Source organism: Anoplophora glabripennis, unplaced genomic scaffold (assembly GCF_000390285.2).
Source record: "Anoplophora glabripennis isolate ALB-LARVAE unplaced genomic scaffold, Agla_2.0 scaffold153, whole genome shotgun sequence".
In the NCBI taxonomy this organism is placed as follows: Eukaryota; Metazoa; Arthropoda; class Insecta; order Coleoptera; family Cerambycidae; genus Anoplophora; species Anoplophora glabripennis.
In genome coordinates, this window is record NW_019416245.1 from 373,937 (window position 1) to 385,073 (window position 11,137).

The window sequence follows — 11,137 nt, forward strand, 5'->3', positions numbered from 1 at the left end:
AAAAAAAAAGGAAAAAGAAAAACAACAATTAAGCAGGATAACCCATCAATAACTATAGCGTGGACTTAAACTTAGCAATAATATAACTTATACCATGAAAATTGATGTCGCACTGATCGGATATACCATTGAATAATTGACACATAGTATAAATCGGTGATTTAACTAATATATTAGTTCTAGGGGTTTTACAATAAAAAGTAGGCTTATATCTTGACTGGGCTCTTGGCACTGAAAATGAAAATTGTTGCAAAAGATAGTCACAATCAATTGAGTTATTAAACAGTTTACACAAAAAAGTTAACGCAGCGCAGTTTCTTCTGTCTGACAATGCAGGAAGACTGAAAGACTCGAGTAGAGTTAGATGATCAAATCCTCTGGGGGGATAAAACCCATTACATTTAAAATACATAAATTTTAGACATTTACGCTGTACGGATTCTATATGGTGGATAGAATTTTGATATATAGGAGACCAAATGATTGATGCATAATCCATTTTACTTCTAATAAATGTTACATATAAAATTCTAAGTGAATTTATTTCGGAGAACTCGCCCCAATTCCTAATAAAATATCCTAACAATCTGCAGGCAGAAGAAACAGTTTCCAGGACATGATTGTTGAAGGAGAGTCCCTTATCAAATATTACTCCCAAATCTTTATATGTATCACATCTCTCCAGTACAACTCCATTCAGTGAATAATCAAATATTATAGGATTAATTATAAGTAAATCAGGAAAAGACAAAATATATGGATGCAGCAAATGGATGCAAAGGGAATGGAGGAGGGTACCAAACATTTTAGGACCAAGGGGTATGTAGAGGTGGATGAATTTTGAGTGTTTACGAAAAAAATAGAAAAAATATGAAAAGTAATAATGACATGTACCTACGTTATTTAAAAGTAAATTTAGTAAAAATTGCAAATATTGCTTCTTTAAAATACAATTCACGATATAATCTAGTCATATGACGTTTCTGGAACCTTTAAAATAGAGATGAAAATTTTTTCATAAAATGGTCAATATCTTCCAAATCCAGTATGTCCTTGATTCACTTGTTAGATCTATGAATGAAAGACAATGTTATACAGTGGTAGTGAATTTTTAAATTCATTTATTAATTCCCTTTCTACGCGTTTTTACCAGCTTTGATTGCTTTATTCCTGACGGAACTACATCATACCCTTAAATGTCTTTATACGCGCAATTTGAAACTTCCCTGGCATTTACAATATCTCCGTAATTTTACCGTAAAAACTTTTCTATTATCTCGGCTTCGACTTCCACTTCTGGCCCTTAGGAGTTTTATTTATACCACTAAAAACTTGGCGAAGTCGTCATATTACTTCAACTTTAATCTTTCGATAACGATTTTTTAAATTTCGCCGAGCCGTTTTACTTTTCTACTTAATACCCAGGAGCGGAACGGACTGTATTAGAAAGTATTTTGCAAATACGTACTTTTTGAAGTTCCCGTAACGAGTAACAAGAGATAAGCGAACGTGACTTACATTAAACTTACTGACTCGAAAGGAAATTCAAGTTAAATTAGGCGATAACGAGGGAAAAATACAAAGTCAAAGCTGTAAAGTATCCATGTTCATGTTAAAAGACATCTTCACCGTAAAACTAGACAGGAAAACTTTAGGTGTCAGCTTTTCAAACGCGATTATTAATATAAAGAATCACTTGATACTTTGCAATGCAGAAAGAAAACAGCTTGTTGATTTTACTAAGGTGATAAAAATATGGTGGTCGAAGAGAAGTTGGATTTAAGGAGACATCTACAATTCTTTAATTATCTTAAGCAGGCTACAAATGGTGCTGTCACTAGCTAAACATTAGTCAAACACATGTTAAATATTTGTAGATTATTTGCCCAAAATTTCGTACATGTTAGTTTTCTATCCGTTTTCTGAGTGTACCATTATATTCCAATTTGACAAGTGAAGACATGCTTTCAAATATGTCGATATGCACCATCCACATGATACGGTATTTGTTTAAGTTTGACAAATATTTCCTACTACCACAGCATACTTCACTTGTTTTCATTTGGCATACAACTGACAAATAAGATGTTAAAAATATGATGGTTGAAGAAAAGGTGGATGCAGAGAGACATTTTATTCATTCTACAATTGTTTTGGAGACAACTGCAATGCTTGGTCAAAAAAGCAGACACTGCTTTGTGAAATGAAATCGTGAAAATAGGATGTTAAGGAAAAAAGTAAAGGGTTTCGGACCAGTATATAAAATTTGTGGTACGGTATTCAAATGAAACGCAGATCAACTTATATTTAATTATAAAATGGTAATGGTATATAATAGGGTGAAAAACATAAAAATTGTAAAATAGATACATTTTTAGACAGTTTCAGGGGTTTTAGCTTTAGGGTTTTCTTGATATTTAGAAAAAAAAGATGAAAGAAGGAAAAGAAAAGAGATGAAATAAAAAAGGAAGAGCTTTTTTATTTAATTTTTTTAGCTTGGCCAAGATTATTTTAATTAAAGTGATGATTTTGGCGCATTTTTTCACAGGTGGCAAAATTCTCAATAAACGAAAAAAAATGCTACCTTCAGAAAATATCTATTTTTTTTATTTTTCCAAATTTTTTAAATCTGTAGAAACTTAATCAGATCAACTTTTTGCAAGGAGTCCCACTGTGGACTCAAGATATTTGTGTCAAAGTTGAGAATCAGAGTTTGTTACTGACATTTCCTTTTCAACTCTTTTGTTTTTAGCGACTTGAATTTTTCGAGACAAAACGTCCGAATCTGGTTCCGGTTGAGGCAGTACAGTATTGAGGGTCATGAAGGCTTGCAAAAAATGTAATAAAATTATTAGGGTCGTATTTAAAAAATGAAGTTGATGATGTTCCTGGAGAGACGAAACGTTACATACAAAAATTGATTATGCCATTCGATAGAAGGCAAAAAGTGGCCATGAGAAAGTGTTCTTCTTTTTTCAATATCACCTCAAACAAGGCTGAAATCCAAAAACGGTTTTCCAAAATTACGTTTTTTTTTCAAATATTTCGAAAACTAATCATGTTAGCCTTGATTTTTTAGAGGCGTAATGTTGGTCCCCTGATTGCGCAACTTTGCCTCCATTTAAGATACTTCGTATCTCTTACGGTTTCCGAGATCCCTGTAGTGAGAAGCGAATTTGTAACAGCCTGTATATTTTCACACATTTATATAGAATGTTTTCTTAAAAGTATACAGTGATAAGGTTTAATTTTGATGAGTATATTTCTTTTAATAAGGGAGATACGGAACGGACAAGAGAGTATTCTGTATTCATAATTTGTTAGACTGTTGCCTGCAAAATAGCAATAATTTTTGACACATTCTTTTGATCGTATAATTTGGAAGTGATTCGTTTTTTTGAGTAAAATGAAAGGAATCCTTTTTCTTCGGAATCTTTGAAAAGTAGTTACGAATCAAACGAATTTATGGAACTTCCAAAATATTTAGTCAGTTCAGACAGTTCAGTTCAGTTACTAATTATTGTTATTGTATCATGATATCCAAATCCTTGTCTACTTAGAAACTTTTGTTCGGTATAAGTGAATAAATAACGTCAATTAAAAGTTGAAAATACATATAAACGTAGAAAGCACGGCACCGATCCGATTTTTGTTTGTTTCCTAATAATTCCCATAAATTTTCACGGCAACGTCGACGAATGACTTTGTAGCAAATCGTAATAGGCCACTTTTATTATATTCAGAATTAACCGAGCTCAAATTCGCTCGGTTTGATTGAGCGGCTGACTCGAAGGAGAGTTATTGTCATAATTTAAATTGACTGCCCTAATGCCGTTTTACGGCGGTTCATTAAAGGAAAGGGCAATAAAAAGCGGATACAAAAAGCGTTTGTAATATTTCGTTATGTCGGACTACTTGGCATGCTACTGTACGCGCGCGGTAAGAACTCTCATTAAAATAAATCGCCAACTACCCTCTCTCACCCCCTTGCGGCGCCCTCCTCGAATTTCCAATTAAAAAACCTCATTTATACTCGAGTAGAAATTACATGATGCAATTTAAAAAGTCGGAAAACCTTAAGGAATTCCAGCCCTTAAGTTTGGGTGTCGGTTGGGCACAGTTTTCCGTAGACTTTTCCGTACCTAATAAAATATCACGCGCACGAATAATTTTTATGCGATTTAAAGATTTCGCGTGTTTAAACGTTTCTTGAATTTAATTCCCCGCTCTTAATTGGATTTTTGTTTGTATATAAATTCGGGATTAAAATTAAATTTAAATTACTCGAGATTCAATGTCCGTCCCTTAAATTAGTGGATAGGCGACGAAAAATCTAATTTTCTTAATGTGAGATTTAATTTATTCGAGGACCCGGGCAATGGGGATCAAAGAAATTATAAAGGATGAACGGGGCATTCTATCTGGAACGCGGCGAATTGGGTTTTGCGTTTATTTACAAATTCCTGCTACAACCGGGTTAATGGAAATCGACGACACTGGAATCATTGGCACTTGGACAAGGAAGAGAGAAAATTAACATTTAGATACTTGTATCTACCACTTCCTGCATTTTTTTGTATAGGTATTAAGAACACAAAATTACACCAGCACACACAAAAAAAAGTGATCTATACCTTTGATATGAGCCAATAGTTCAAACAGCCCCAAAACTTTAATTAAAAAAATAGTGAAAAATTGCCAAAACTCACGTTAGTGACGCAAAAAATTCGAAAATTTTTTTTCTAACCTTGATCAAGTGTGTCTCTTCTCGAGTCTGAAGTCTATTAGCAATATCTCTTCACAGATTTTGCATAAGAAACGCAAAAATTTCTCAAAATAGCAAAAAAATCATATTAATGAGAGTGAGAAAACTTAGAAAGAGGTTTTCTAAATTGAATCAAGTGTTTTTCTCATAAATTTTGTCTAGAGTCGGATTTGAATCTAAAGTCTGTTGACCCTCATTACCCAAAATTTCGCAAAAATCGCAAAATATCGCAAAACAAATGGAAATCGTGAATACCGAAGTCTTGAATAAATGTCATGAATATGAATTACTTCCAAATAAATTCGACTGACTCGAACCAGGCTTTTCAAAAATGCCTGCCTCCTGACTCAAGTCAAGCACGTCTTCATCTTAAATTATACTTCACTGGATTAAAAGTTTTAATTTTATTGCAAAATTTATTTTCAGCATTCCGAATACGAACCTCGAGGTTTTCCAAATTATCTACTGGACTTAAGCTATGCCTTTAAAGTGAGGCTAAAGGTAAAAATCGCATAGATTAAGATCAGAAGAACGCAGTAATCTAGCAGTTGATGAATTTTCACAACGACCTAACCATATTTTGGGAAAAGTTTAATGCAACCTCTGACGTAAAATCAAATAGTTTGTGTTTTAAAAATAATGATAATCTTCTCCCTCCAGGCTACGCGAGGTAATATAAGATCTTACCAGGTAATGCCCAGGGCCGGATTCAGGGATGTCGGGGCCCGGGGCAATGAAGAAAGTGGAGGCCCTTTCAATTAATAAATATCTTTCAATAATTTTATCAGTCTTTCTAAGTCAATATTAGTTAAAGAATAGAGTTAGTGGCAGAGCCGTGTAAAGAATAAAAAAAAAAAAAATTGGACACGAATCAAAGTGCGAGCGTGAAATAGGGTAAAACGTAAGCTGGTCACGGGACAAAATGTGAGCTGAACATTGGAAATGAAGTAATTCGCACTTGTAACCTCTAGCATTTTGCCCTTTGATATTAAAATGAAAATTCGCATGGACTCTCTTGCAATTTGCTCTTTGGAAATAACATAATTTGTGTTTGGATTTTAAATTTTGCCATTATTGAATTATTCATGGGACCTAAATTTTGTAGTTCCACCACTGAATAGATGATTTGAAATAGGATGTAAATATCATTTGTTTGGATATATTTCATTACTCATTATTTTCTAGAAAATTAAAAAAAAATAACGTTATAAAACTTTTGAATCCAAGGTTTGTGGAGGCCCTCAATGTGTGGGGGTCCCGGGACTCTCGCCCCGGTTGCCCCGCCGTTAATCCGGCCCTGGTAATGCCCCATCCATAAATTTGGACTGGATGTGTGGTACTGATGAAATTCGCACGTATGAAGATTTTCGTCACTGCAAATATGCTTATTATGGGTATTTAAAATACAATTTCTTGTAAAAGTTACTCCATCAGTACTTACACAATACAAGTTTAAAGAAGTTAGGAATTATTTATTTATTTATTTTTTTGTCATTGCTGAACCTGCTGCTTTCTTTCATTTGACCCACCTTGCCTTTTAATTTTTTAAATTGTGTAAATCCGAAGGGGAGGAGGAGGATAATCGTACTTTACCTGTTGCAGCGATATTTCAAGAAACTATTACTTTGAAAGACATTCGGTGTCGCTACTTTTTGTTGGTTCATCACGTGATACAATGTTAAGAATACATTTTAACCTCGTCCAACATGAAAACGATTTGTCATACAAATCCTGTATATACATACATAATACATATACATACCTGTTTACACATAATGTCTAAGTAACTGTATCTATTTCTAGAATTTGGAATTGCAACTTCTTTTCAAAAAAATCGTTCTAGTAATTTCTCAACACTATTGGTAATAGATCAGATCATCGATTAAGAGACATGTATCTCTAATTTGATTTGAGACATCAAAACTACGATGCCAACTTTCATGAATTATTATTGTAAGTTTGTTTTCTCTCAGGTTATATCAAGTGTTAATAGCATTTTAATTCACGGTTCCGTAGTGTAGCGGTTATCACGTCTGCTTTACACGCAGAAGGTCCCCGGTTCGATCCCGGGCGGAACCACTTTTTTTTTTATTTTTATTGTATTGTATCAATTGATCATTATCGTAGTATATTCAATAAAATTGCATTTTTCTCCAAAACTAAGCTGCAAGTGGAAAAATGCTAACATACATAACTTGTCAGATAAAGAATTATGACAAAAAATACTCACTAGACTAAAAATGTCAATCGAGTACAATATCTTCGTTTACATTTAAACATGCCCTCTAATAATCCAATCGTTCAAAGTTTGACAAAAGGAAAACATGGTATTACTGATATATTAAGGAAAATCGGGCATATATGAACTTTTTTTCGTAAAAACCCTGTTAAATATATCAGGCTACTTAGGAAACACCTTATATATTTAATGACACACTCTTTACACCAACCATTTTACATTTCACTACAAAATCGTTGACTCGACTGAACGCACCTGGTATATTCGAATTCCGTTCTAATTATCTCTCGTGGGCTTGTTAGAACGTTTGACATCAATCACGATTGTTAAAATGTTAAATTACAACAATGGTCCAATCGAATCGGAAACCTAATTGTTCGCCATTTCAATTATTATATTGGGATTTTACAGCTCGGGCATTGTATATAATCGACGTAACTCGATCACGATGTAGATTAGAAATGTAATCATTACGAGTCAAAACGAAACAGCGTGGCTTATTGTAAATTGCACCTAACGGAAAAGCGAATGTTGTGAAATAGTTCAGATGTTTGTGAACTTCACTGTTAATTCTGAAGGGTGTTTTGGCTTCTTTGACCATTTGCAAGTTGCTTAAAGCGATTAATGTTTAAAATAGAATGCTTTTAATAATGTGAATTCCACCAAATCACCAATCAACCTGAAAGTTTTAGTGGATAACTATATAATGCTCAAACCTTGCAAGGGTTCTTATATTCTACTTTCTTCCAGTGAAAAAATTTAATGAAGTAAACAACATACGTACGTCTATAATAGTTGCTTTAATAAATTTTGTAGAAAAGACATGTAAATACCGTACATCACTGAACATCACAATTTAATTCTTAGACGTAGGAGCACGCCCAAATTTGTTGCAAAACTGCACTGCTTGCTTTGCCAACTGCATTTTAGTATTCAACTGGTTTCTCTGTGCTAGCAACTTCCGCCGTTTCTGTTTCGCTTGGTTTGACATTTTCTTCGCCATCTGCCATACTCTTCTTACAGCTTCCAGTCTCAGGCTCTTCTTTTTCGCTATCGCATCCGGCTTTTTCCCTTTTGAAGAAATTTTGTTCGCTTCTTCCCATAATTTTTTAATAATTTTCGCTGCTTGCGCGTCCTTTTTCTTATTGATATCAGTTTCTAACCTGATGTTTTTGTCCAGTTCATCCCTCTCCTCTTTCAATTTTTTCAGTTCCTCGTAACATATTTCGCTGTAGAATTGTGCCTCAGAAGGTGAAGATCTCAGACAATTCTTTATGTCATTGGTAGTTATTTTAGCGATAATTTTGTCATACTCCCTTTTCAAATTTTCCTCGCTTAAATGTGCTCTAGCTGTCAGATTCAATACACTTTTTACGGGAGATTTTTTAACGTCTCTCCGTAACGAATTTCGAAGAACAGGCATGTTTTGGAAAACTTTCAATTTTAAACTAGACGGATCATGTGAAATTATAACACAGTTTTGTGACACAAACGAGCTGTCAAATATTGCATAAGGTACATTGATTTAATCTGCAAAATTGACAATGTGGATAAGAAAACTTGCTTACCTTGTTAATTCCTTTCGCTTTTGTTAGATGGAAACATTCAAGACATTGCGGAAATTCTTTTCATGTTAAGACGTTTTGATAACAATTTTTTCGACAAAATAGTGTCCTACTTATAGCAAGGGCAACAAGAATGTCATATTACAATCAATTTCTTACCATTGGCGCCAAAATGTTCAGATCCTTCCGCTAGAGACCTTCTGTCAGACATTATTGGTAGGAGATTTTTCAAATTCTAGCACTAAAGAGAAATCTGTTCGTGTTATTTCAGCAAGACGCATTGAGCATTTCGAATAACTCGGTTTCTGTATATCGTGTTCAAAATCGAAGGAGGAAAAATTTACCGAGAAAGTACAAGAGTTATAGATTTAAAATTTGATACTTGTGTTATATCAGAAGAAACTCAGTGAGTGCTTCCTTTTCTTTAATATTAAAGTTGTTAAGAGAAATATCTGCTAAATATTCAGTTTCCTCTCGAAGAAACTAGTGTGATTCTTCTGGTAGTTCCAGGACGAGGGACAGAATCTTATCTCTTGACAACCATCTTACATCTGCCTGAAGAAGAACATTGAGGTCGAGAACAAATTTCATTAAAAATTTTCATTTGATTAAATTCTGATGACAACTTTCTTGCAGCCAAACAGTTCTTTTTGGTTGTCTACTATAAACAAACCCTTTTAATATTCCAGAATGAATTATAATTATTGTTTTTTTATTAAAAATTTGGAAAAATGCTACTATTTGGTTGCGGAACGGTTTTTTGACGAACCGGCAGTTCAGAAACACTGACATAGAATATTGAGTGTCCCTAATGATTATGACATAACGAAGGGGGTCGATTGTATGAAGTTTTTAGGGTAAAAGTTTCGTTATAAAAAGTTACCGATCTATCCAGTATCTTTCTTTTTATCAGCTGTTGCGAGCCCCAATTTTCCTTTGTTGAATGTATTGTTAAGTACCTACTTTTACAAGTATTAAATTAGTTGGCATTAAGATATGTATTAAGCAATTTTTTCTGATACATTAAGACAGAGGGCGTTAGAAGTTTGACTGTCTTAATTTTAACAGACGATAGAATACATTAAAATAAACAAAAAACCTTTATAACATGGGTCCTAAACTCAACCATTTCCTAGAAAAAAATGATCAAAATCTCCAATGAACTTCTTTATGCTTAATTCTAAAAAATAATTAACGTTGTAATAAATTGAAAATTCGATAAAATTCTTGTCGAGCAATGTGACAACGGCGCGGCGGTTAACGCGGGGTACTAAGCAGCCCAATAACCAGCAATACGCAATTCAGTTGGTATCTGGAATTTGACCGTGTCTGAGTGTTTTTTGCTTACCACTATTTCCTTTTCTTGGGGTGTTTAACCTTGCTTTTTCAAAATGTTTACCATAGTGATAATTGTCCATCGAGTGCTCGAAAATTGGATTCGAGGGTGTCATACATACATCGAAAATGGTGGTGGACATTTTGAGCATATGTTGTAGTTTGTTTTGTACCTGTGTGTTTAAAAATTAGTCAATTTTGGCTTTTGGTAAGTATCTACCTAAATTATTTATAATACGCATGATTATTTGGACGACGTGAATATTTGGGTACTTTAATTACATCTTTTTCATATTCATAATTTAATTAAAAGTGAAGTTCCTGTTTTAAGAGATTCATAATTACTGAAATTCGAGCTAAAATTTAAGCACAACACTATCTTTATACTACTAAGTCGATACATTTTGTTTTATTTATTAAAAAACTGGAAAACAATTGTCTTGAAATTTACTAAATGTTTCACAATAATAGCTATTAGTTACATTTTTGTTATTCCGTAGGACAAGTCAGCCGCGTGCACACGTGGTTTGCGTCAGCTGTGTAACATTAGGTTATGCGCTGTTGTCACGTTGTGACGAAACTCCCCAATATTAATATTCGCTGTATTTTGATAACTGTTAATGTTACGCCCCAGTAATATACAACTTTTTTGTTCATTTAAGAATAATCTATCTCATGCTAAAGTAATTGCAGTCAAACTTCTTACACCCTGTATAATAGACACAATATCGCGTCCAAAGTCGAAGTAGAAACAGAAACTTCTTCTCCAGAATCTGAAATGTGCAACCAAACGGACGTAGTATCTCACTATAGGCAAAACGGAAAATTTTGCTTCCATTTATCGATACCGCAGAGCTATAACAATCCATCTGAGATAAATCTCATTGCCAAACGCCAACGAAACTCCAAAGTGCATCTCCCGCGCATAGACCATAAAATCCCGCTGGAACATGCACGAAGTTCCAGTTGCAAATGGAATTTTAATACGAATTGTTTCGCAAAGTCGAAGTTTTCTGGCAATAATTTAGGAATGGAATCGAGAAGAGTGCCTTGTCGCGCTAGGGGGTCGCCGGGAGGGGGCGGCTCGTCACATATGCGGGTGAAATAAGGAAGAGAGGGCGGCAAGTGTAAATGACATCATTATAACTGCAAAGTGCTCTCTCGCGTCGCCACGGTAACGCGTCTACGTCGCTAATGGCATACATGACAAGGGGTCCGATCGATTTTTTAAAT

At 34.1% G+C, this 11,137-nt stretch overlaps 1 non-coding gene across 1 annotated transcript; it reads left to right on the forward strand.

Moving 5' to 3' along the window:
- Positions 1–6,771: 6,771 nt before the first annotated feature.
- On the forward strand, positions 6,772–6,844 carry Trnav-uac. Its single transcript has one exon. It is a non-coding gene; the product is annotated as a tRNA-Val (tRNA).
- Positions 6,845–11,137: the final 4,293 nt, after the last annotated feature.